The 22,273-nt window shown below is 37.6% G+C and overlaps 1 protein-coding gene across 3 annotated transcripts in view; it reads left to right on the top strand.

The window, feature by feature from the left end:
* The window catches only part of Pik3cb (phosphatidylinositol-4,5-bisphosphate 3-kinase catalytic subunit beta), a 149,219-nt gene that overhangs the window by 22,390 nt on the left and 104,556 nt on the right, over positions 1 to 22,273 (top strand). For all 3 annotated transcript variants that reach the window (XM_063249082.1, XM_063249080.1, XM_063249081.1), the window contains exon 2: positions 17,756 to 17,858. The gene's annotated coding sequence lies outside the window, so the exon portion shown is untranslated. The remainder of the gene's footprint in view (positions 1 to 17,755; positions 17,859 to 22,273) is intronic.

Genomic DNA, 22,273 nt, shown 5'->3' with positions numbered 1-22,273 from the left:
TCTTTTGCCTGTAGTCACTACTTAGCATAATAGACTGACATTGAATAGGCACTTCATAGTGTTTGAATTAAATGGAAGAAAGTCTTGGTCCTTAGGAACTTTTAATTTGGACTTGACACTGAGGTTGTTTGCATACTTTGGAACTGTGTCACTTAACTTTCAAGTGTCTATATGAACCATAGCCTGTGAGTGCAGAAACTTGGGGCAGAGCAGAGAGATCTTCTTGTCAGAAAAAGAGATGGCATTAAATAGCACCAATAGAATTATAGTACCCCTAATAAAAGAATAAAGTTCTGTTTCAGTCATCAATAAAAAAAGTTTTTTTCCAGTACTACAGATTGAACCCAGGCTAAGCATTCTGCCACTGAGGTACATACTCAGCCCATCAGTAAAATTTTTGTTAGTAGTTACTTGTAGGCATACTTACAATTATAGGAAATAATACTGAGGGATCTCTCTCTTTACTTCTGTTTCCCCAGTGATGACTTTTTGCTAACTACAGAGAAGTAGCAGATCCAGGATATTGATGGGATCCATGTACTTTATTCATATAGCAAAGCTTTCTGTACACTCATGTATGTAGGTTTATGCAATTTTATTAGATGTATAGGTTAGCATAGCTTAACAATCACATTGAGGATACCACAAGTCCATCACAAGAATCTTTCATGCTCTTTATACCCTTAGCTCAGATTAACCTTAAATTCACTATGTAGCATATAGGCTGACCTCAAGCTCACAACATTCTTCCTGCTTCCCAAGTGCTAGAATTAGAGGCATGTACCACCATGGAGAGAGAGGGAGAGAGAGAAAGGAGGGAAGAGGGAGGGAGGAAGAGAGACAATATGAATGTATGTGTACACTTGCTTTGGTGATACAAAGATGTTCAAGACTTATCTTGTATATTTCTTGTCTGAATCCTAGGGTCAGTCATTTCTCCAACAGAATTTGGATCCTTTTGCTGGAGAACGGTATTAAACCAAGATCCGCATATTCGGTGCACTCATTACAACTAGAAAATCTACTTCTAGACCCTCTCAGTTGACAGAGCAAGGAAATATGTGTGAATAGTAGCCAGTGTATGTACAATGTCTGTATTGTTCCTGTATATAACCCACTCTGTGTTTAGCCAAACATGAATTTATACTGGTATTTCTAATTAATTCCAGACTCTTCTTGCTCCCAGACTCTCGTTCCAACAGTGGAATACCTGATACTTGGTTTTTAACAGTGTCTTTCATAAGTTTTGAATTCTAATAAAAGTTCATCTTACCCAGTTTCCCTCCATGGATCATTGTTTTTGGTGTTACCTTAAGACTCACAGCCAAATGCAGAGTTGCCTCGGTTTTGTCCTAGATGTCTTACGGTTTTATATTTTTCTTTTTTCTTTTCTTTCTTTTTTTCTTTTTTTTTTTAATTTTTAAAAAAATTTTTATCGGTACCAGGGATTGAACTCATGACTGCCTGCTTGCAAAACAGGCACTTACGCCACTGAGCTAAATCCCCAGTCCCGATTTTACATTTTTCACAAGAGATTTTTACAGTTGTAAAAATGTAATATAGACTGGAGATATAGCTCAGTGGCACAGCACTTGCCTGGCAGATGTGAGGTCCTGAGTTCAATTGTTAGCAACAGAGGAAAAAAAAGTTTATAAACAGGTATGATGACACATGTATAACCAACCACACTATGGGAGACTGAGACAGGATCACAGATTCAGGCAGGTAGTTTACCACTACATCCCCATCCCAATTGTTTATTTATTTAGTCTTTTTGAGACAGGATTTCACTATGTAGTTCACTTTGTAGCCCAGATCAGCCTCAAAACTGCAGCAATCCTCCTACCTGAGCACTCCCAAGTGGTGGGAAAACAGGTGTACAATACCATGCATGCCTTTTTGTTTTTATTTTGAGAAGAGTCTTGTTAACTTAGACTTAGTCTAACTTGTTAACTTAGACTTTGAACTTCATAGTCCTCCTGCCTCAGGTGTGCTTTTAAAAAATGTGTTCTTAAATAAAAATAAAAACTTTAAAAATAGTTGCGGAGCATTTCTTTATGTGAATTTACTATAATGTACCTAAGCAGTCCCATATTGATGCACTTTCAGGTTATACTTCGTTTCTTTTATAAGCAGTGCTGTAATGAATAAGGTTCAGATTTTGTATGATCCAAGATGTAGATTATGACCAGTGGGAAAAACAATGTAGGAAAATGGATATGTTGTCTTCAATAAATGTCTCAAATTTATAATAGTGGTTAACATGTCTGTATGCAAGTAATCTATGTATTTGAAGACCCTTTACAGAACTGTGGGAGCTATGAAGTGCTTTCATATGCAGGATAAAGCCTTGTAATTATGAAGGTTATTGTGGATAGTAAGCCTCTCCTAGAGCAGTCCCTGCAGCATTCTAGTTCCTCATGTTTAAATGTTTAGTCATGCAGAGCATCACCATCAGTAAGTCCACTTGTTTTTCAGGTTGTTTTTAGAAACAAAAACTCTTGATTTTTTTTTTTCCTGCTATTCTGCAATAAACACAGGAAATTTGTGGCCCCAAATGTGTGGGGATTTTTCCCAATAGCAAGTAAGTATGCAGTTCTACAGCAGTGCGTACTAGCTGGGTATCCTTTAATCCTGTTTAGTTGTGACACTACCCGGAGATAGCATTAGATCCTATAGGTGGAGCATTCAGTTCCCAAAACCGCCCCACTTCAAATCTACTCACAAGCCTAGGCCTCTGAAACTTCTGACTGACTGGTTACAAACTGGAGATCCCACAACCCCCTCTTCAACATTGGTTAATTTGCTATAGCAGCTTACAAAATTCAGCAAAGTACTATACATGCATTTAGTGATTTGTTGTAAAGGATATTTTAAAGGATACTGAAAAGCACCCAGATGAGAAGATACATAGGGTGAGGTCTAAAGAAGTTTCAAATGGAGTTTCATCCATTTAGATTGTTGAGTGACCCACCCTTAGCATGCTTATGAGTTCTGTTTGCCTTGTCAGCTTCGGTAGGTTGAGCTGTCTGAAACCTGTCTTTTTCAGGTTTTATGGAAACTTAATTGCATAAATATTTAATGGGCTTATGTATTTCTCTTAAAGACTGAAAAAAAAATCAAATGATTTTTGTAAACAAGTCACTGATGTGTTCATAATTGTATTAGCAAACTTATTGTTAATTCATTTGTAAGAGGACAAACTATTTAAAAATGGGAAGGGCTGGGCTCAGTGGCACAGTGCCTGCCTAGCAAACATGAGGTCATGAGTTCGATTCCCAGTTTCAAAAAATAAGTAAAAATAAAAATGGGAAGATGGACTTCCTAATCTTGATATTATTATTATTATTATTTTGGTTATTTCAGGCAGAGTCTTGCTTTATGGTATAAGCTGAGCATCAACTCATTATATAGCTCAGGTTGGCCTATGATTTTTCTGTCTCATTGTCCTGAGTGCTGGGGTTATAGGCATGTGCCACCATACCCCACTCATAATAATTTTGTAAAGACTTTTGCAGTATACCTTGGAAGGAAATTTTAGAAATCTTTTTTTTTTTTTTTTTTGGTGGTACTGGGAATTAAAACTGGTGTATTCACACTGAGCTATATTCTCAGCTCTATTTATTTATTTGTTTGTTTGTTTTTGGTAATGGGAATCCAACTCAGGACTTTGAGCTTGCCTGGCAGATGCTTGTGCCGCTGAGCTATGCCCCTTGCCGCTTTTTGTTCTTTGAGATAGGATTATGCTGAGTCATTAAATTGCCCAGGTTGGGTTTGAATTTGGCAATCCTCTTGCCTTTGTTTCACAAAATGTTGGAATTAGGCCTGCACCACCAAGCCTGGCTAAGAATTCTTAAAGAATTGTGTAGCTTACATTTAATGACAAGTTTGTTTCGATTTTTTTTTTTTTTTTAATGGCAGGGTCTTGCTGTGTAGTTCAGGCTTGGCTTGAAGTCACTATGTAGCCCAGGCTGAATTCAAACTGGCCTTGATTCCCCTGCTCAGTCTCTAGAATGCTAGGATTGTGGGTGTATGCCACTATGTTTGGCATAGTTATTATTTATTTTGCAGAGATTTGGTTTTGTACAATTGATGAGAATATCTATGAAAATAAACTTTGTTGTATCATTTAGACTAAATGCCATAGTTTGAAGGCTTTAGTTTTTGTTTTTCTTTTACCGAGAATTGAACTCAGGACCTCATACATGCCAGGCAAGTCACAGAGCTGTACTTCTCACCCGGTTTTAGGCATTTTGAATGCATAACACAACAAATAAAATTGAGAAGAGTAAATTAATAGAATGATTTTTCTACCCATTATTTTAAAAAGAAATCTAATTTCCTAAGCCCTGGTATTTAAGATTCTGTGAGCTTTGTTCTGAGATTATGCTATAGTGAATATTTTTGTGTTACGCCCTATTTTACAAATTATGGTTACAATGAAAAGTCATAATTTTTACCTACCATGAGTTTGGATGACTGAGTGTATGCAAAATGGTGAGAGCTGAGGAAATAAATTCAACCAATGTTTGCTTCTAAAATATTCACATGGTCTTATGGTAGGAACTAAGGAAATAATTTTTATTTTATTTTTAGTTTTTTTGAAACAAGGTCTCACTATGTAGTTCAGGTTGGTTCTGAACTAACTGTTCAGCCCAAACTGGCCTTGAACTGGCAGTCCTCTTGCCTCAGCCTCCCAAGTGCTGGAATTATAGGTATGCACTAAGTGGTGGAAACAAATTTAATCAATTTGTTTCAAAAATATCGATTTGGATAAGAAATTTGTCAGATTTTTAATCTTCTGCAAACCTCATATTTTAACCTTTTTAAATATTCTGCAAACTTCATATTTTAACCTTTTTAATCTTTTACAAACTTCATGTTTTAACCTTTTGAAAATTACCTAATAACTGAATGCCTTGCCCTTATGATGGGGACTGGCAGTGAGCTGTGGTCAAAGTTTAGACCTTTGAAATGTTAAACGTGCTTGCCAAGAGGTTGGGATTTTCTTGGGTACACAAATTGTAGATACTTCTTGAAATTCATGATAGAACCTTTACATTTTAGAGCTTTAATTTTTTTTTTTTTTTGGTCTTTTTCGTTTTTATCCGTTCCAGGGATCGAACTCATGACTGCCTGCTTGCAAGGCCGGCGCTTATGCCGCTGAGCTAAATCCCCAGCCCCTAGAACTTTAAATTTTACAGTTGAGACTGGAGGTCCAGAGGAGGAGGCCATCAGCTCTAGTGCATGTAGGTGACAGTGGTTGACTACCCTATAGTTATAAAGCTGAAGGAGTTTAGTGTAGAATCTCCCTTCTCAGAACTGCGGAATCTCTTGAGAGCGCTTTTCATTCTCTTTTTTCTGGTGTGATGCCCTGTCTTAATTTCATCCCAAAACCTTATTGCAAAAGATGTTTTTTTCTTGACACGGAATGCTCTTGAGATACATAACTAACAAACAAATACAGATACATTGATTGATCATCAAGGAACAGAGCCAGCTAGGTATACTAAGCAAGAGGGATAAATGTGTGCCCTGATTTCAATGTGTTGTTATTTAGTTGGACAGTGAGGTAATTCATAAATGTAAGGCATTAAATGAAAACAAATGCAAATAAAGACTGGTTGAGGCTAGAACCTTGTGCATACTGCAAAAGTGTTTTGCCACTGAGCAACATCCTTAGCCCTAAATAGAATTATTCGTTCTTATCCTAATTGGAGGAAAGTTCAAATACATATGCATTTCATAAACTGAATGCATTTGTTTGTATTCCTTGTTATCAGTGCTGTCCTTACCTTGGTGCCACCTCCCTCCCCCACCTTTAAAAAAACAGTAGTTTGTTTTCTTGCACAAATGGATACTTTTTATTTAGTCAGAAGACTAGAACATGGATGTTTACAGTGTAAAATGCTTTTTAGGATTGGTTTTCCTTGTTCCCTCAGGGGTGAGCTTTGAACGTGTCCTATCTAGTGTCATCATGTATTCTTTATTCTACTTCTGACATTGCTACTGATTTATCGCAAGATTTTTCATTTATACATTTTTCTTGGCTAAGAAACTGGACACGGGAAAAATCTGCTTTATTCATATGAACCTTTAATGAATGTTAGAGTGTGTGAATATGTGTGTTTCACCACTTGTTCATAGAAAATATTTTTTATTTTTCCTGTTTTTGAGACAGGGTCTCTCCATCACTTTAGGCTGGCCTTGTGCTTATTTTGTAGCCCAGGTTGGTCTGGAACTCTCAACAATCCTCCTGCCTCAGCCTCCAGCCTCCTGAGAGCTGGGATTACAGGATTGCGCCCCACACCTGGCTTTTTTATAGAACATATATTGAGAAGATACATGTTTCGTGCTGTATGAGGAACTGGGCATGCAAAGTTGAAGATTAGGGCTTGTGGGCTTTAAGGAACTTTTAAGAGAGACAGACAAAATGAACATAAAATTACAGTATAGTGTGATAAATACAAATAATAAAGACAACCCAGCTTGTAGAAACATACAAGAAAGAGCACTTGTTGATTCTTAAAGTTATGGTATGGAGATGTTGGGAACTCTGAACTCTTTCTTGGGGGATCTGAAAGGTCAAACTACTTTGATAACAACATGAAGACTTTTTCTCCTTTTCTTTTGAGACAGGATTTTGTGATATAATCCAGTCTTGGCCTGAAGGCAGGTGATTTACACTGGCTCTGGACTCATAATCCTCCTTTCGTACTCTCCCCAGTGCGGGGATTACAGGCATGCACCATCACAATTGGTTTATTTGCCTTTTTTTCTTATTCTTTCATAAGTATATAAGAGTTTTCCAGCAACAGTTAAATTTGTGATAACTAATAAAACAAAATCTAGTATCTTAGGTGCCATATTGCAAAAATATAAAACAACTTCACCCTTTTCACTACAGGTTTTCTAAAAAATAAAGCTTCTAAAAATAAAATGTGTAAAGGTGAATTTGTGTTACTTAAAGTTTTAGGTTTATTATTTGTAAATATTTTATAAAATACTCATTTAGAAATTAGTAATTTTTATTAAATGAAAATTCTTAGTTTGAATTTCAAATCCCAGTGATAGATGTATATATATAATTATACATTATCATATACATAATATACATTATATATTGTGTAATCTACGTAAGTAACAGTAGCTCTTGAATCTTAAATTTAGGAGTGTGAAAAGCAACCGAGACCAAATTGTTTCAGATCCACTGTAGTAAAAATTTATTAATTAATCCTTAAGAGGGATATGGCCAAGGAAGGGTTCTTGGAGGTCGGAGGTCGGGGTGCTTAAAGCTTAACCACAGATGTTTCATTGCCAGCTGTAATGTAAAGTGGGTGGGAGTTTCAGGTAATAAGTAGGGCCAAGTGTGCTGGCACGCATCTGTAATCCCAGCACTCAAGAGCATGAGGCAGGAGGATCATTGTGAGTTTGAGGCCAGCCAGATATACTTAGTGAAACCCTGTATCAAAAAGCAAAACAAAACAAATGATAAGTAGGAAATGGATCGCAGTAAACCTTGTATGCCATACTGAGTTTATTCCTGCTATTAGCAGAGATGCTGAAGTGTGTTAATGTCTATTCTTAAATATAAAATGTTAGTGTAAGTTACACATAGAACTTTTCAAATATAAGAAAGTTAAAAGTTTTATTCCTTCTTTTTTGAGACAGTGGCCCACTCTGCAGTTCAGGTTGGCCTTGAACTCACTTTGCAGTCTAGGTTGACCTCGAATTCCTAGCAGTCCTATTGCCTCAGCCTCCCAAGTCCTGGGAATACAGGGGTGTGCCATGCCTAGCTGTTTTTGATTTTATATGCTTTGCTAATTTGGCTGTCAGTATTGTGCTTATCAAAAGCTGCCAGGAGTGGTGGCTCATGCCTGTAATCCCAACATTTGAGAGGCTGAGGCAGGAGAATTACCAGAAATTCGAGGCCAGCCTGGACTACACAGCGAGACCCTGTCTCAACACCCCTCACCCTAGACATATGTAAGAAAAGTTATTCAGAAATTGAGCATGGTGTTGCATGCCCATAATCCCAGCTGTCTGGGAGAGTGAGGCTGCAGATTTGAGTCCATCCTGATTTGAGAGTGAAGATTACAGAGTTGAGTCCATCCTGATGAGTAGTGATTTAGTGAGGCACTGTCTCAAAATAAAAATCGAGAGTGGGGAAGAAAAGAAAAGAAGGGATAGGTTTTGAACCTGGTTCACTCTCCCATATAGGGGTGGGGTAAGGTGGAGTGGGGTGTTAGGGGAGGAGTTCTACACTTTAGGAGGCTAAGGCAAGAGGGTCACAAATTCAAGCCCAGCTTGGGCAACCTACTGAGTATGTGAGAGCCTGTCCCAAAATAAAAATGTGGCTGAAGATGTAGATCAGGGCAGACATCCCAGGTTCAATCTCTACTTCATTCTCTGTCTCTGTCTTTCTCTCATGTATAGGATTTTAAGCAGGTGCTCTACTGCTGAGCGCCAACTGCCATCCTCTCTTCCCCCTCCCCGTCTTTTTGTAAACCAGGGCCTTTACTCTTATACCTCCAGCCCTTTGTAAATTTTTGCCTTTGAGACAGGCTCTCAGTAAATCACTAAATTGCCTGGACTGACCTTGTACTTGAGATTCAACCTGCTCAGTAGCTGGAATTAAAGGTGTGCATCACCATGCCTTGCTTCTTATCTTCTGTTTACCTGGTCTAGAGAATTTTGTTAAAATCTTAACCCCTAACTACATTGAGACTGGAGAAACTTTGATTTAACTAATTGTAATAAGTAGGCTGTATCCTCCATAATAAGTTCAGAAATAAGGAAGGGGTAGGGAGTTTTTTTTCTGAATTCTTCATGTATTTGTTCTTTTTGGTGTGAAATTTTATATGTTATTTGAAAATAATTTCAAATTCAGTAGAAAAGTTTTGAAAACTTTAAAATGGATTCAAAAGTTCCCTGTTTTCCAGTGGAAGAAACAGACATGTAAATCAATAAATGAGAATTGTTAGTACTAGTAAATAATTTGAAGATGATAAAGCAGTATGACCTGGGTTGCTGTCTTAACTGTGATGGTACAGTCTCTCAGAAGAGGCTGCTTTGAGCTGAGACATAAGTGTTATAAATAGAAGCCCTTTAAGGAAGCAAGAGGCATTATGGTAACCATTGTTGATAACCTTGTACTCTGTTTTTACATCATGTGCTATGTCTATCCTTGGTTTTGACTGACAGCTTTGTTTTATCATGTTTGATTTTATTCTCTTACAAAAAACAGTAATAAGATCTATGGGAGCAATAAAACCCAAAATGTATAAATTTTGTTGTAATAATGAGAGGGAAAAAAAAGTACCCAAAAGGATACAACAGCAAGAGTGTTTAGGTGTGTTAAATAGATGACCATATTAATATTTTTGATTGGATCATTGAACACAACTATTTGCAGTCTCACTATTTGAATGTTCACTTTGTATGCTTTGATCCTGTGACCTGAATCACTGTTTCAAAGATGATATTGTATAATCTATTAACTGGTGATATCTTACTGTTTTTTTTTTCTTCTTTTTGTAGTTCTGTATTACTTGTCCCCTTACACTGTTTTGTTTTGTTCTGTTTTTTTCTCTTTTTCCTTTAAAAAAAAAAGTAGAAGCCCTGGAAGCAGACATTCCAATCTGGAAGAACAGCCAGTACAAAAGTTCTCTATTAGTCACATAGTTTGAGGAAGAGAAAGCAAAACCAGTTTGACTAGGTAGCAGTCCAGATACTAGGTCATATAGGTCTCTGTAGGTCATAGCTAGCATCATGTAGGCTTGGTAAAAATTAATAGTTGCAACTCAGATGCAGTTACTGTGGGAAACCTTTGGGAGTTTTTTTTTTTTTTTTTTTTTTGGTACTGGAAATCGAACTCAGGACCTTGTGCTTGCTGGGCAGGTGCTGTGCTGATGAGCTGTATCCCTGGCCCCCACCATTATGAGGTTTAGGCAAAGAATTGGAGGTGTTTCATTCATACTGCACAAAGTGCATTCTAGTTATTCTGCCACAGTTGAATTATAGAGAGACACAAATTAAAGCAGAGAGATAAATTAGGAGAATGTTGGAATAGCAAGCCAAGAAATGCCAATGATACCTGACTGTGACTGTGTCTGGGACAGTGGGAGTGTTGGGTAAGTTTTGTATATTTTGGCGGCTGAAACAAGTTTTCTTTTTTGTTTTTGTCTTTTTTCTGTGATAGTGTTTAAGAGAGAGCAAAACAGTAGTTTTGCACTTAATACAGTAGTTTATATTAGCCCCGTTTGAAGAGTCCACATACATCACAGTGAAGGTGGAAGGTATATGACACACAGGTCTGAATCTTTTTTTTTTTTTACAGGTCTGAATCTTGGGGAAGAAATTGTGGCCAGAGATAGAAATTTAAGTCATTAATGTTTGGTGATAGTTAATATCCAGGACTGATTAAGAAGAATTCCTAGGCAGAAAGCAGAGCAAAAGGTGAATGAGACCAGAGCCTGGAGCACTTAAGTAATTCTCAGTTAAAACGGTGTTTTAGAGGATAGATTCTCTTTTTCTCCCCTGCAATAATCAAGGCCAAGGATCAAGGCCAGGGGCACTTTATCACTGAATTACATCCCCAGCCCCCCCTCCCTTTTTAAATTTTGAGATATAGTTTTGCTAAATTGCCATATGGGATTTGAAATTAAGATTCTGCCTCAGCTTCCCAAGTGCTAGAATTACAGGCATTCACTATCAAGCATCGAGATTCAGTATCAACTGGAATGTATTTGTTTTCCAGTTTTTATTAGTATTTATTTTTTTCTTTGCAGTGCTAGGGAACAAACCTAGGGCTTCACACTTAGTAGGTGACTGCTGTACTAGTGAGCTAACTCCCCAGCATTACTATTATTTGATAAACATTTGCAAGTGCTGGGCCTGGTGGAGCATGCATGTAGTCCCAGCACCCAGAGGCTGAAGCAGGAGGCAGGAGGACTGCCGCAAGTTCAGGGTCAGCTAAAACTACATAGGGAGACCTGCCTCAAAAAACCAGACCAAACCAAACCAAACAACAACAACAAAAAAATTGAAAGCCCATCTTGAATTATAAGTGCCTATCATAAAATTATGGATATGCGTAAAAAATTTGTTGTTCTGCTTGCTGTTTTGTTTTTCTCTCCCTGTACTACTTGGCATAGTTTGTATGTCTATCTCTCTTTCTCTGTGTTAATAGCAGTGTTCAAGATCCTATGTAGAGAAATACCTGGCCTGCTTGCCTTTGTAGGAACCATTATATACCTTTAGTTTTGTTATTATCTATTGAAACACTCCTCCTCCTCCATCTTCCTTCCCTCGTACTGGTTTTTTTTTTTTTTTTTTTTTTTTTTTGTCTTTTTCCTTTTTTTATCGGTACCAGGGGTCGAACTCAAGACTGCCTGCTTGCAAGGCAGGCACTTATGCCGCTGAGCTAAATCCCCAGCCCCGTCCCTCGTACTCTTTATCTCAGCTGGCCTCCAACTCCTGAACTTAGGTGATTCTCCTGCCTTGGCCTCCAAGCAACTGGAACTATGGAGGTGCGCCACTGCTCTGCTCATTCTTTCTTGAAGATGTAATGGACAGGACCAGGCATTTAGCTCAGTGGTGTAAACGCCTGCTTGCAAACACAAGGTCGTGAGTTCTATCCCTGGTACCAAAAGCAAACAAATAAAACAAAACAAACCCCAAAAAACAAACATCAAAAAAACCCATAATAAACAAAATGCCATAAAAATTTGTCAGTCTGATATCGACTCTCTTTTGTATTTCTTTTTAAGAGATACTTGTATTTTTTTGTAGTAGTACTGAAGCACTTCTGAGATGATTGAGATGTATTCTCAGTATTCTCAGTTATGTGTGTGTGTGTGTCTGTTATACATATATAAACTTTAAATTTGTTGTATGTTTATTTGTTTTTGAGACAGTCTCTGTATGTAGTTCAGGCATTACCTTGGCTTGGCTTGAGTATATAAAATTTAAGGGTAATGGATTTTTTTTTTTATAGGCCCCTGACATTAATTCTGGAAGTTTTGGTGGTCTGTAGCAGAAGGTATCAACAGTGATTTCATCACCGTCAGGGACTTGTTCTTCATTGAACAGTTCCTAGTTGGTTTACAAACTAAGAATCAGGCCCAAGAACAATAAATAGTGTGCTTGCATTTACCAAATTAGTTATTTTTGCTGTAACCAAAATATTTTCTTTTAAATAAACTTTATATATATATATATATATATATATTTTTTTTTTAAAAGACAAATTCTTGATTCATAGCCCAAGCTGACTTGAACTCACAGTGAACCTGTGCTGAGTGTTAAGATCATAAGCATGTGCCACTATGCTAGGCTTAAATAAAATTTGTTTGTTTTAAGACAGGGTCTTACTTTCTAGTGCGGGCTAGTTTTGAACTCACTGTGTAGTTCCAGCTGGCCTTGAATTTGCAGTAATCTTCCTCTATCAGCCTCCTGAGTGCTGGGATAATTGGCATGTGCCACATTGCCCGGTGATAAACTTTATTTTTAAGAGAAGTTTTAGATTCACAGTAAAATTTAGCAGGAAGTATTGAGTTCCCATGTAACTATGCCATCCCCAACCCCCTCCCAACATAACCTCCTCCACTGTTAGCATCCTCAGCTAGCAAATTAGCTAATCTTACTTTAGTAGATGACTGCTTGAAAGTCATCAGATTTGGAAGTTGACACCTTGATGTGAAAGGTTTGCCTTAGTACTTGTTTGGTGCTCCATGAGTTTGTCAGTGTGCCTTGTGACTTAATACTGTTTCTAGCCCAGTTTGTTTGGTACTTGTGGAACTAAGTAACTAAATAACTAAGGCACTACTGCAGTTTTGGGATAGAATAATTTTCTTACTTTTGGAAAAATAAGCAGTTTTTAATACACTCTATTATTTAAAATTTGTTTATCTCATTCCTCCTATTCAAGTAGTAGAAAATGAGGGTCCTGAACATGGTTGGCTTCGTTGAGGTGCAATGTGAGCAAACCCTTAAGAGGGTTAAGTTATATTGTAACCTAAAAGAGGAAAGGTTTACTTTGGCTCACAGTTTGTAAAGATTGTAATCCATAGTTAGCTGGGTCTATGGCAGGGTGCATAGCAGAGAAAAAAGAGCTCATGGCAAGGCAAACAGATCAAGGGGGAGGAAGAGAGAGTGTTTCAGTCCACAACTCCACTGACGCACTTTTTCCAACCAGGCTTCACCTCCAGTGTCATTTATAGCTATAAACTCAACAGCAGATTCACTAGGCCCCCACAATCCAGTCACTTCCCAGAAGCTCTACCTACGAGCACATGAGTCTTTTTTTTTTTTTAAGAACAAGACAGAACAAAACCAGTAAAGACAGTGCAGTGGAATTGATACAGAACTTCACAGCAGGATACGGGGATAACAGTAATAGTTTCTGTAGTATATGTTGTTATGTTCACAATAGTTGTCCAATCAATTAGGTATAGCGAAATCAAACCAAAATACAACATTAAAACTAATCGAAAGAGAATATTGAATAGAGCAAAACAATCATAGCAGAACAGTGAAAAACAACATTTGCCTTCAAAGAGAAGATAGAAGGAAATCCTCGCTATTTGCTGTATTGCATACAGTCATCTTCTCAAGAGATGCTCAGACCTCTGCCCCGAGTTGTAAACAGGGTGGCAGGGTACAGGAGCTGCTGACTGGTTCTCCTGGCTTGTGGCGGAGCACTTACCACGAGGGCTGGTGAATTGCTTTCTTGTTCAGATGTCTAAGTTCTACCATAGCTGGATCTCGGGAGCCACTGACTGGTTCAACCACATGAGTCTTTATGGGGAATATGTAGATATAAACTATAACAAAGCCCAAATACTAAGCTATGTCTCTATCTTGAAATTCTTAACTTTTGAGCTAGTGGCTCTGTGTTACTATTTATTATTGTCTATATTTTGCAGTGCTGAGGATTGACTCCAGGGACTCATGCATAGTAGACTAGTAGTGCTCTACCACTGAGCTGCATCCCCAGCCCCTAAAATTTTTCTGTGGTGAAAAATATTTACATTTGAAATTAGCCAGTTGGGCTTAATAGAGAGTATTTATTCATTTACGTAGTTATTAGAGATGGAACTCAGGGGCTCTCAAATTATAGAAGAGTGCTCTATAACCCAGCTGTACTGTATCCTCAGTTCTGAAATTCATTCAGATGATTCAGTTTGATTGATAACTTATGAAACATAAAGAGTGTGGAGCCAGCAGAAGATATACCACCTCTTTTCCCCATGGTGGTAAAAAGTCCTCACTGTTTTTTTTTTTTTTTTTTTGGTACCGGGGATTGAGCTCATGACCTTGCACTTGCCAGTCAGACACTTACACCACTGAGCTAAATCCCTGGTCGTCACATTTTTATTTTGCACTGGGACCCTGCAAGTTATGCAAATAATGTAGTCAGATTTGATTATAAATATATAGTCTACTTGTAAAAAATGTAATGCCATGGAAAATGGCCAAAAGCTGAGAGCAGAGGAATATAGATAATTAACATAACACATTTTTTGTCATAAAAGGCAATAACCACAAGTGTGTCAAACCCACATTTATTGTTTAGAATATTCTTATTTTAATTTTATGAGTTTTATTATATTGAACAATGAATTCTTAGCAGGAAAAAAAATAAAAAAATTAGATATTACATTTAAAATATTCACTGTTTATTAAAAACAAAATTTTCAACATCGACTGATTTTTCGTGTACAAAGTCTAAAAAAGAACCACAAAAATAAATTCCTGTGTCTTGTTTTGCTTTGATTTGTTTGCTTGAGACAGGATTTCGCTATGTAATTCAGGCTGGCTTTGAACTTGTGGTGATCCTCCTGTCTCAGCCTCCCACGTGCTGGGATTATAGGCATGTGTTACCATGCCTGGCAAAATCCTTAGTATGTATTGTGCATTTAGAATAAACATCATTTTCATATCAGCTGTGTATTTGCTTCAAAACCTAAAAGATAACATCAGAAATAAATTCCTATATGAACTACAATGAAAATACCAGTAGCACTTCACAAATATCTTTACTTCAATTATCACACCTAAACAAGAAAATAAAATGTCAATAAAATAAAACATCAAATGTGTAATGAGTGCACAGAATAGACATCATTTTAATATCAGCTATGTACTTGCATACAAACCTGAGATAACATCAGATATAAAAACCTGTGTAAGCTACAATATAAACACAAAAGTCTACCACAGAAATAATCTTTGCTTCAACTGTTACATCCCAGGCAGTTTTCACATATGACAACTGCATGTTCCATGCCCATGTCTTGCTTATACCTACAGCACATAAACTTAGCTTTCTTTCTTATGTGTAGGCCATTCTTGTCAGTTCTGTTTTGTCAGGAGTTTCCTACTATGTTGTACAATGTACACTTAGTAGGAGAATATTAATAAAGTAAAATATCAGATGTGTAATGAGTGCTTAGAACAGACATCATCTTCACATCAGCTGTTTACTTACAAAAGCTAAGAGATAACATCAGAAATAAAAATTACGTGATCTACAATGAAAACACTGACAGAACTCTGTAACAAAAATCATCTTTGCTTCAATCCTCACATCCAGGGAAGTCTTCACACATATAAATTGCATATTCTATACACAAGTAGCACTTACAGTGATAGCATCTATGTTTTGTTTTCCTGTCCTTTCTTATAGGGCACAGTTGATAGTCTTTTTTGTTTTCCTGATGTAGTAGGTCTTGGGGGTGCTACACGTACTTATTCCCCTGTGAGCTCACCAATGTGGTCGAATTTTTTTTGTGTAGTTTCATGGGCAGGAAACATTTTGTTTTTCTTCCTATAAATGATCTCTTACAATTTCTAGTCCCAGTGCACCAAGAAAATTTCTCTGTGATATATATATATATATATTTTTTTTATAAACAATCAAACTATGCCACACATTTTGAGGGGTATATATATATATATATATATATATATATATATATTTTTTTTTTTTTTTTTGGTCTTTTTGAGACAGGGTCTCTATGCAGTTCAGGCTGGCCTTGAACTCACTTTTTAGCCCAGGCTGGTCTCGAACTCGCAACAATCCTCCTGCCTCAGCCTCCCTAGTGCTGGGATTACAGATGTGAGCCACCACACCCAGCGGGGGGGGTATATTTTTGAGACAGGGTCTTGCTGTGCAGTTCAGGCTGGCCCTGAGCTCACTTTGTAGCCCAGGCAGGTGTAGAACTTGTAATGATCCACTTACCACAGCTTCATGAGTGCTGGCATTACAGCATACGCCACCATGCCTGGCTCTATGCCACACATGTTTAGAATCAAGTAAAATGCAACCATTGGCCAATGCTTTGTGTTTCAAGTGACATCATAGTTGCTGCATAACTTAACAACATCTACTCTGCCTTTGGTTTCCTTGTAGAAAGTTTCCATCTCGTGCTTCTGTTTGTCAAGGTTTCCCTATCAGCATTTCCATCATGGTGCAATGGTTTGTTTTTCTTTGCTGTATATGAGGCTAGTGTAAATCTTTCTGCAGTCCAAAGGTGTGCTATACAATTCTCTGTTTTGAAATGGCAGTGTTTCATTTGGAATTTCTGCTTTGTTCCTACGTACAGTTCTTGTGCTGGTCAACTTGTGCCCTGTTAGCAAATGCAGCATCAGTTGAAAACTGGTAAACCAACTGTCAAATGCCACATTCTGATTAGTATGGGAGATGGGAGCAACAAATCTGTTCACAACATCATTTGGTTTATTACTATACAAATAAGGACTTGATGGCTGAGTTCCAGGATTAATTTCTAAATTGAAAGTAGAAATCTTTGTGTTCTGAAGGCATAGATTTTTATGCCTTATTTTGACCCATTGCGTTTCTATAAGTCTTTTATATTACTGTGATTACCATGAGAAATCCCTGCTAAGTACAGCAGACCTCTGAGTATTTTCAGTTTACTAGTGAAGTATCATAATAAATACAGTTTTAAATATGGCTATTGCTATATATAGAACATTTCACATGCATTTCAGCCTTTGTGTATTGCATACCATGTTGTAGCATTTTGTGTGTTATAATTTCCAACATTAAATGGCAATGCTGGCATTCTGTCCAATATTTTTTACTGCTTCCAGGACCACCGCGACCTCCCCCCACAATCCATCACACCATTCTTCTGTTACAAAAACATGTATTTTACTACAAATGGGTCATCTGCGTTATCCATGCATGAGTAATCTGATGATTCACTTTCAACCTCCTCCAAAACTTGCAAGTCTGGTTTTTCATGTGCCATTGTACTGAATTGGGCTACTTGAAAAAATCAAAAGAAAACTTAAAAAAAATAATCCTGGAGTGGTGTGGGTGTATGTAAATGTGGTGCTCTGTGAAGCTCAAGTAAACATACCCAAGACTTGTTAGAGCATCACGTGGGTGTAAGTCCTGGTTTGACACTTTTGTACAAGTTTACACACCTTGTCTTTCATAATACTGAATGGGTAAATACAAAAATTGTTTCCTGTATCTCTCAGGCAAAGGTACTGAGGCACAAAACTGGCTACTATCACACTAAAGTAAAAATTTACAATAGAAAAGTAAAGGATATGTTTGTGGAACCCAGTGTTATGCTCTGGAATAAACATACTGAAAGATCTTTAACCTCATTAAATTTTCAATCTATTCTAATATGTAGAAAGTTATAAATACCACGTAATTAAGTTTTAATTTTGCCACTGAGATTAATTTTTTTATCTTTAATTTTCTTTGTAGTGTGTCTTCTAATCTGAAAAAGTCTTCCATGAAGACCTCACTTTTAAAAAATTAGTAAGATCATTTGCTTCTAAAAGACTGAAATGGGAGCTATCATTTTGAGGTAAGTATTCAATTTTATATTTTTAATTTTTAATATTTTTTCAGAAGTTAATATAGAAGGTAAATATAAGTGTTGGTTAGATTCTAAATATTTAGTTAACCTCTGAGGTGGGTAGTGGAAGTGGGGAATTGTAATCCTTGTTTTAAGGTAGTTTTATGTTTAAGGTTATTTGACATAGAATTAAAAAAGCTTAATAAAGAAAAGTTACTAATGGTGAGTAGTATTGAAGTCTTTTTAGAGAGGTTTATTGGAAACTGAAGAACCTTGGGTTTGGTAGTTAGGAAGTCACTAATGGCTCCACAGGGCCATTCCAAGAGGATATTTATTGGTGAATATCTTGTAGTGAAGGGTGAAGAGGAGGTGATAAAGTCTGAATATTTTTGAGACGGTATCTCATTATGTAGTTTAGACTGGATTCAAATTAGCAGTGAACCTCCTGTCTCACCCCCAAATACTGGCATTAGAGGTGTATGTCATCATACCTGCCACCACAGTTTTTAGACAAAAAGGAATGACCCATTAAAGTAGTTTAAATATTTTAAAAAGTGATTAATATCTTACACTGAGAGAGAAGTTTGAAATCAAGATATGATTAAAGGACTTAACGCTTACAAATGAATAGCAAATTTTCTGAGAAATCAAATTGAAGGAGAGGGTAAATGGTGGAAAATTTTAGGGAAAGAGGAAGAAAACTGTAGAATATCTTATTTTTCTATTTTTGGAGGCACTGGAGATCTAACCCAGGGCTTTGCACCTATTGGGAAAGTGCTATTCTGCTGAGTTACAGTGTGGCCTCTTTATTTTGCCTTGTAAATAAGTTAGAGACTAAGATAATATATCACATATAATTAATTAAATTGTGGATTGGGGTCAAGTGAGAAGAAAACCATTTGGTATGTTTTTTTTTTCCTGGTGCTGGGAATTGAACTTAGGACTTTACGCTTACTCAGCAGGCGCTGTGCCACTGAGCTACATTCCTGGCAAGAAGACATTTGGTAAAAACATCGTAGGCTAATTACTAAGCCCAATAAATATCAAACATCTGTATTGTGCCAGGTATTCTTAGTATATAGAATCAGTGTTCTCATGGAGCTAATTATTGAAATGAACAAAGAAAATGGCAACGTGTAATTGATATGAAGAAGAAATACATAGAATAGTTGGGGGCTGGGGATTTAGCTCAGTGGTGTGAGTGCCTGGCTCACAAGTGCTAGGTCATGAGTTTGATCCCCAGTAACAAAAAAACTTTTCCACACTCCAGAATAGTTGGTAGGGCATGACTGCTTGTATCAGGAGGTGGCGTTAAAGTAAGATGTAAAAGATAATCTAGCCACTGAAAATCAAGCTAAGAAAAAACTCAAGGTAGAAATGAACTGGAGATGTTTGAGGCAAGGTAGACATTCCAGAATATTCTCAACTGGGTGGTAAGGACCATAGTATGATAAGGCTGAAGAGATAAGCAAGGTGAAGTCCCTGTAGCCATTGTAAGAAATTTAGCCTCAAAGAAATAGCCTTACTACACCTTGGGAAGTGTATTAAGTTCCTTTTTCATTGCTGAGACACAAAACCTGATACTCACAAGTTAAAGGAGGAAAAGTCTATTGTGGTTCACAGTTTGAGGTTGGTACGGCTTGGGGAGGAAGTCCATGGGGTGACAGGCAGAAAGCAACAAAACAGTGAGGCTTCTTTTCCCTTTTATCTCATCTAGGTTACATGGCTACTGATGGTGCCACCCACGCTAAGGGTGGGCCTTCCCATTATCCACACTCAGAACTATGCTAAATCAATGAGGACTAATTCAGTTGTCACACGCTCGTAATCCATAGTCACATACCCTAGATCCAGCCGCCTCTGAAAAGCCCCCTATATTAGTGCATGAGGTTAGATATAAGCTGTGACAGGAAGTTTTAAGAATAAAAGTATCACAATGTGATATAATATTCATTTTCAGTTCTAGAAATTAAATTCTAGGGTGTTCTATAATTAACCTACAACCATAGCCCCCTTTTTGAGACAGAATCTTCCTAAGTTGCCTGAGCTGGGCTTGAATTTGTGTTCCTCCTGCCATAGCCTCCCCAGTGCTGAGATTACAGGCACAGGTCACCTTGTCTAAATTGATTAACATGTTAAAAGTTTCCTCTGGCTGGGCTGGGGATATAGTTCAGTGGCACAGCACTGGCCTGCCAAGCGTGAGATCCTGAGTTTGATTCCCGGTACACACACACACACACACACACACACATTCTTCTCACTGCTTTATTGAAGAGAGATTGCAAGTGCTGAGAGGAAGCAGAAGCAGGAAATTAAGAGGCTGTTGTAATTGAGTAGCCCAAAGATGAAGGTAAAGAAACAGTATAATACAGGATAGAAGGATTTCTAAGTACCAGTAAAGGCTCAGTTCAAGACCAACTAGTGTGACATAGCAGGCAGAGTGACTCTGTAGCTAGCATAAACCTTTAAGGTGGAAATGAGAAATTTGACATTGGTATTTTTTTTTTTTTTTTGGCTTTTTCATTTTTTCACCGGTACCAGGGATGGAACTCACAACTGCCTGCTTTCGAGGCAGGTGCTTATGCTGCTGAGCTAAATCCCTAGCCCGACATTGGTAGTTGAAGTAACTAGGATTCAAGGTTGATGAGGGGGTTGGATTGGCTCAATATATATTGAATGTCTACTAATATACTAAGAAGTGTGCTAGCTCCTGGCCTTATAACAGTGAACAAAAATGGTCTTTTTCTCATGGAGTTGATATTATAATAAGAGTAGACAATAAATAACACATTGTATGGTGATGAGTACTGTTAAGAAAATTACATTGGGGAAAGGTGGACATTCATGGAGGAGATGTGGGCTTACTGCCTTCTAAAGTACAGCTAGTGAAGCCCTCTCTGACAGGTAGCATAGATCTGACAGCTCTAAAGTAGTAGAGCAAGCCATATTGGCTTTTGGATAGCATGGTGAGAGCATTTTAGGCTGAAGGAACTAAAATGCAGATTTTGAGGCTGAAGTGTTCTATCACAAGAGGACTGGTGTAGCTGGACTACAATAAGCGAGAGAGGAGGCAGTAAAAGCCGACATCACCATAGTGAAAGACAGCAACATAGTGAAAGCGCTAGAGGCTCAAGCCAAGTTGTAAGCCAGACTTCAGGCCTGCAAGTATTTTTGAATACTACACTGACATAGAAAGAGTAAAGTTGAGTTGAACACAGAAGGCCTTTATTGCAGACAAACCAGTTTATTTGGATTTTAAATATTTGTTTTTTTAAATTATAGAAGAATGTACATAATATAAATCAGTGTTTATTTATTGCATTACTGGAGATTGAACCCAAGCCTCTTACACTGAGCTGCATCTCCAGCCTTTTGGGTTTTTTTTTTTTTTTTTTTTTTTTGTCTTTTTCCTTTTTATTGGTACCAGAGATTGAACTCACGACCACCTGCTTGCAAGGCAGGTGCTTATGCTGCTGAGCTAAATCCCCAGCCCCGCCTTTTTGTGTTTTTTATTTTTAAAAAACTTTTTTGAGATAAGGTCTTTCTGTCTCAAAAGTTAAGGCTGGTCTTGAATCACTATGTAACCCAGGCTGGATTTATTCTTTTTTTTTTTTAATCGGTACCAGGGATCAAACTCACAACCACACGCTTGCAGGTGCTCACGCCACTGAGCTAAATCCCCAGCTCCTGGACTCATTCTTGCAGTGATCCTCTTGCCTCAGCCTCCCAGGTGCTGAGATTACAGGTGTGTGTGACCATACATGGCTTTCTTTTCTTTTTTGAGACAGGATCTCACCAAGACACTTAAATTGACTGGACTAGGTTTGAACTTCTGATCTTTCTTAGGCTCCAAGAGTGCTGAGATTACAGGTGTATGCCACCATTCTGGTTATCTTAAATAGTTGTGATTGTATAGTTCAGTGGTCTTAGGTATAGTCACAGAGGTGTGCAGTCATCGCCACCATCTATTTCTTTTATCATCCCAAACTGAAACATATCCTATTTTAAATAATATTTTATGAGGATGTGGTAATGCATGCCTGTAATCCTAGTACTCAGGAGGCTGAGGTAGGAGGATTGTTGCAAGTTTGAGTCCAGCCTACAAAGTGAACTACATAGCAAGACTCGGTCTCAAAAAAAAGACATTGTTAATCCAGTGATTGCTTTGCATGAGTAAGGCCCTGTGTTCAGTTCTGAACACCAAAACAAAGCAAAACACTTTTCATGAGCCTGACATGGTGGTGCATGCCTATAAGCAATCCTATCACTGGGGAGGCTGAAGCATGAGGATCACATTTGAGTTCAAGGCCAGCCTGAACTGCATAGCTTATTTCAAAAACCAAAAGCAAACCAAAAAACCCCAAAATATACTTCTCATTGCCTCTTCTCTATATTTTCTGGTAACCATTAATCTCTGTCTGTGA

Source organism: Cavia porcellus, unplaced genomic scaffold, assembly GCF_034190915.1.
Source record: "Cavia porcellus strain 051 isolate PalLab524CR breed Dunkin Hartley unplaced genomic scaffold, mCavPor4.1 scaffold_5, whole genome shotgun sequence".
NCBI classification, from domain to species: Eukaryota; Metazoa; Chordata; class Mammalia; order Rodentia; family Caviidae; genus Cavia; species Cavia porcellus.
The sequence above is the reverse complement of the archived record's forward strand: the minus strand, read 5'-3'. Positions and strand labels throughout refer to the sequence as shown.